The sequence below is a fragment of the Budorcas taxicolor genome, chromosome 14, assembly GCF_023091745.1.
Source record: "Budorcas taxicolor isolate Tak-1 chromosome 14, Takin1.1, whole genome shotgun sequence".
In the NCBI taxonomy this organism is placed as follows: domain Eukaryota; kingdom Metazoa; phylum Chordata; class Mammalia; order Artiodactyla; family Bovidae; genus Budorcas; species Budorcas taxicolor.
The window spans coordinates 49,802,790-49,808,789 of NC_068923.1; positions in this window are offsets into that span (position 1 = coordinate 49,802,790).

Genomic DNA, 6,000 nt, shown 5'->3' on the forward strand with positions numbered 1-6,000 from the left:
ATCTAATTAATTTCAGAATAATTTTTTCCTTTCTCATATGAAGACTTCTCAAAGAATTCCCATTACTCTTCAGAGACTAGAAAAGTAACAAAAGGGAAAAAAAAACTTGGCTGCGAAAATAAACAATACAATAATCACACATAAAAAATTAAGCAAAAAAGCTGTGACATGAAAAAGATTGAATCTTTTATAAGAATTGTATCTTATAAACTGAAATCACAGATGAAGTTTGACAAGGGTACAAAGCAATTTTTCCCCACTGTCCAAAGAAAACACACTCTAAAATAAAAAAGAAATCTTTTCTTTGTGATTGTTTATACTAGTAAATCTCAGGCTTGGAAATAATCTTATTTTCCTCTTTAGGTAAGTCTCTCTTTTTGCAATTTAATTTAAAAAGATTTACTTTTTAATATTTTTAGTTCTTGGTAGTTGATATTAAATAACTTTGTCAGCAAATTATACCCTTTGCTTTTACCTGTGTGTGTACGTTTTATTAGCATCTTCATACTAACTCATTCATGTAATTTATCTCCCACGTCTTCCCTAAGGCTGTCTGCTTTATGGAATGCCTTTAGCTAGAGACTTGTTCTGTAACGTCTTGAGAATCTGGACTTGTTCCAGGAAAACATAAATGCTCCACTGACAAGTTCATTTTCAGATACAGAAAGTAGAAGAAGATGGCTTCTGGTTTAAGAGAATTAAAAATACAATGCCCAGTGCTTCCTCAAATACTTTTTATTATCCTTTTCTACTTATACCCAGACAAAACCTAAAATCTAAAATCAAAAACAGGAAGTTGGGAGTCTGTTCAAAAAAGTTGGGTCCAGTTCTGACTCTATGATCTTGGACAGTTCGCCTCCAGTGTTCTCATCTCAAATAAAGAATACTAACTTTTAAGATTGCTGTGTGTTGTCTATAGAAATGAGGTGATGTGGGTAAATTGAGAACAAAGTGGTCATTAAATATCAATTAGATCCCGTCCTAATGCCGACCCAGCTCCCACTTCGTCATTTAAAGCCTAAAACCAAGTAAGAGACAAACTCCCGTTTTAATTGTGTGCAAAGTAGGGGGAAGGACTTCTTCACACAGTAAAGAATCTGCCTGCAATGCAGGAGACCAGTGTTCCATCCCTGGGTCAGGAAGATCCTCTGGAGAAGGGGAATGGCAATCCACTCTAGTATTCTTGTCTGGACAATTCCATAGACAGAGAAGCCTGGTGGGCTACAGTTAGTGGGGTTGCAAAGAGTTGGACACGACTGAGAAACTAACACACAAAGTAAGGGGAAGCACAAAGTTAAAAAGAGGAAACTGCAAATATAGCCATCCCTCTGTCTGCCAGTGGTGAGGGAATTGGTTCCATGACTGACACCGCCCCCTCTCTTCTCTCCCGCAGATATCAAAATCCACAGGTGTGCAAGGTGTTAGTTACAATGGCATAGTACAGTCATCCCCACCCCAGTATCCATGGATTCTGCATCCACAGATTCAACCAACCACTGGTCAGTCGAGTACTGTGTATGCGTGCATTCAGCCAACTCTTTGCGGCCCCATGGACAACAGCCCACCAGGCTCCTCTGTCCATAGAGCTGGATGTAAATGATTACTTCCTATTACCAAACATAAAAAGGAGCTTGTCTGTGGTAGGTGACATTGAAAGAAAACTCACAGTTTCATGTTATATCTTGTACTGCCTTGAAACCATCAAGATAAGATTCTCCAGCCAGCCCCTGCAAGGGAAGCAGTTCTTGCCGGAAGGCAGAGTTGAGGGGACACTGACATTTGAAGCTGTGGAGTTCACATTCTTACTGGAAGCTGGGTGCAGTCGGATGCAACAATCAGTCACTTTGTTTTCCATGCCCTGTGGATCTCAGGAGAACAGAAATCATCCCAGTGAATGTGTGGCGAGTATAGCAATTCGTGAAACTCACCTTAAAAGACATTCTCTTCCAAAGTGTTGTTTTTGGACGTTGCCCAAGACTGGTAAAATTACAGAGAGGGAGGGAGGCCTTTCTGTTCACTGGATTTCAGAAGGCAGTCATCTTAAAGGACGTCCACATATATGATCTCATTCAACCTTGCACAACTGTGAGGAAAATGTTGGCATCCCTGTACCACAGATGACAGGGATTAGACATCTAGCTAATTAGCAGCAAAACTAGCCCCGAACTAAATATTTCCAAAATGTTGCAGAGCTCCTCCCATCACTTATAGCTTGGTAGTGGCGATGGTGAGAGGGTAATGGAACATAGGGACAAGTAAGATTGAGTGCTGCACTAAACGTGTGGAAATGAAAATACGAAAAATTTCCAGAAAGGTTTGGATGTATGTCAGATGGATGGACAGGGAGTCATAAAAGGCATCCAGGATGTTCTGAGGGCTGTGGAGGCAATCTCTTGAGGTTGATAATAGAAGAATTGATTCTTTGTTCCTTCCTTCCAGTTTTACTGAGATATAATTGACATACTGGGCTTTCCTGGTAGTGCAGTGGTAAAGAATCTGCCTGCCAGTGCAGGAGATAGAGGTTTAATCCCTGAGTCGGGAAGATCCTCTGGAGGAAGAAATGGCAACCCACTCCAGTATTCTTGCTTGGGAAATTCCACAGACAGATGAGTATGGTGGACTACAGTCCATTGGGTCAAAAAGGAGTTGAACACAACTTAGCCACTAAACAACGATTGAGATAGAGCCGTGGATAAGTTTAAGGTGTACAACGTAACGATTTGACCACACACATCATCACATGATTATCACAATAGGTTTCGTGAGCATCCGTTATCTCTTGTAGATGCAACATGTACAAAATAGAACAAAAAATTTTCCTTGTGATGAGGACTCAAGGTGTTTACTCTCTTTAATATATAATGAAGAGCAGGGTTAATTGCCTTTATCACACTGTACATTACATCCCGAGTACTTATTTATCTTATAACTGGAAGTTTGTAGCATTTGCCTGTCAATTTCCCACCCCACCTCATCCCCTGCCTCCAGTAACCACAAATCTGATCTCTTTTTCTATGAATTTGTTTTTCCCTATACTGTACAGTAGGCTCTCATTAGTTACCTATTACAGGTCTCCCGCACTGCAAATGATTCTTCATCGTCTGAGCCACCAGGGAAGCCCATTTTATGCAAAGCAGTGTATGGATGTCAATCCCAATCTCCCAGTTTATCCCAACCCCACTTATCCCCTCTTGGTGTCCACACGTTTGTTCTCTGAATCTGTGTCTCTATTCCTGCTTTGCAAATAGTTTCATCTGTTTTTTATATATTTTTTGAAGTATAACTGACTGAGGCACTATGTTAGTTCCTGGTATTCAACATAATGGTTCAGTATTTCTATACATCTCAAAATCGTCACCATCATAAGTCTAGTTGTCATCTGTCACCTGCAATGCTATCACACAATTATTGACTGTCTTCTCCACACTGTACATTTCACATACATACCTCATTTATTTTATAACTGATATAATTTATATTTATTTTCTTGCCTCTAGCAACCACCTGTTTGTTCTCTGTAATCTATGTCTCTGTTTCTATTTAGTTATGTTTATTTATTTGCTCTTTTAAATTATTTATTTTTGGTCGTAACGGTCTTCGTTGCTGTGTGTGGGCTTTCTCTAGTTGTAGTGAGTGGGGGCTACTCTTCCTTATGATGTGTGGGCTCATTGCAGTGGCTTCTCTTGCTGGGGAGCGCAAGCTCTAGGCCCAGGGGCTTCAGTCATTGCGGCTCTTGGGCTCTAGAGCACAAGCTCAGTAATCGTGACTCAGGGGCTTAGTTGCTCTGCAGCACATGGAATCTTCCTGGACCAGGGATCAAACCCATGTCCCCTGTATTGGTAGGAGGATTTCTACACACCGTCACCAGGGAAGTCCTTTTTTTTTTTTTTTAGATTCCACATGAAATAGAATAGATGATTCTTAGGCAGGTTTGGGGCCATTTGTCAGAGGCAACATACTGCATGGATATCTGAAAGTGAAGGTGTTAGTTGCTCAGTTGTCTCTGACTTTTGTGACCCCATGGACTGTAGCTCACCAGGCTCCTCTGAGCATGGGACTTCCCAGGTAAGAATACTGGAGTGGGGTGCCATTTCCTTCTCCAGGGGAACTTCCTGACCCAGGGATCAAACCTGGTCTCCTGCACTGCAGGCAGATTCCTTACAATCTGAGTCAGCAGGAAAACCCATATTTTATTGACAGTCAGACATAGTTAATTGTAAGATTCACCACTATTTTATGTTATACTACTATGATATATAAGACAAAACACTGTTGATTAAAGTATGGTGCATACTTATTTATGGATTAAAGTATTGTCTCAGTATATTCAAGCTGCCATAACAAAATACCGTCAACTAGGTGGCTTACCATCGACTGCTGTGGCCCTTGATAGCTCACTTCATAAAGAATCCGCCTGCAATGCAGGAGACCCTGGTTTGATTCCTGGGTTGGGAAGATCCCCTGGAAAAGGGATAGGCTACCCACTCCAGTATTCTTGGGCTTCCCTTGTGGCTCAGCTGGTAAAAAAAAATCCACCTGCAATCTGGGAGACCTGGGTTCGATCCCTGGGTTAGGAAGATCCCCTGCAGAAGGGAAAGGCTACCCACTCCAGTATTCTGGCCTGGAGAATTCCATGAACTCTATAGTTCATGGGGTTGCAAAGAGTCAGACACAACTGAGTGACTTTCACTTTCACTTTCTTTTCAGGTGGCTTATAAACCACAACAATTTATCCCTCACTTGTCTGTGGGCCCAAGATCACTGTACGGTGCAAGCCTGCTTTTTAGTTCATAGCTAGTGCCTTCTAGCTGTAACCTCACATGGCAAAGGACTAGGATCTCTGGGGTCTCTTCCATGAGGGCACTCATCTCCCTCCCAAGGACCTATAAGCTCCCAAAGGCCCTGCTTCCTAATACCATTGCTTTGGGCATTAGATTTATTTTCTTTTTTTAAAAATACTTTAATTTTTATTTGTTTATTTATCTGACTACCCCAAGTCTTAGCTGTGGCACTTGGGTCTTCGATTTTTTCTGTGGCATGCAGGATTTTTAGTTGCAGCATGTGAACTTTTAGTTATTTTCCCTGACCAAGGATGGAACCCAAGCCTCATGCATTGGGAGCACAGAGTCTTAGCCACTGGACCACCAGGGAAATCCATAGATTTCAACATATGAATACAGGGGAAACATACGCATTCAGTACACAGCAAGAATGGATCTCAGTTTCAGAGTTGGTAAAACATGAAAATATGCATCTGAGAATTAATGAAAAATCTAAAGAAACAGCACTTTCATCACTTTACATTTTATAATGTGCTTTGCAGGAAACCCCACAGGGCAGGTATTGGTAATTTTCTCATTTTGTTGGAGAGGAGACTCAGAGGGGAGGCTTCCCAGGTGGAACAGTAGAAAAGAATCTGCCTGCCAAGGCAGGAGACACAGGAGACACGGGATTGATCCCTGGATCGGGAAGATCCCTGGGAGTAGGAAATGGCAACCCACTAGAGTGTTCTTGCCTGGAAATTCCATGGACTAGAGGTCTACAGTCCATGGGTTTCCAAATAGACAGGACTGAGCGCACACACAGCACAGCAGGCTCAGAGGAGCTAAGTGACCTCCCCAGCACTCCAGGGCTCAAGTCGGGCCTTCCTTCGTGGCCAGCACTGCAGTCATTCTATCTGTGCAGTCACTCCCTTCCTGTGGGTGAGATGTTACTCCGGGCTGATGGACAAAGAGAGCTAAAAAATGGTCCTTCCCTAAGGAGACTGAGGTCTCATGGAAACAGTAGACTTATAACAGTTCATCACAGCATGTTGTGATGAGGGCTATCCTAAAAAGAGGTGATGGAAGTGTCTGAGATGACTGACAGGGGAGCTGGGCAGGCAAGGGGAGGTTGAATTGGGTCACTGTTATTTCCTTTCTGTCTCTCTGCAAAGTGCAGACTTAGTCCCCAGGAAAACCTCACATACCTGGGAGGTATGACTTAGTCAGCTGATACCTA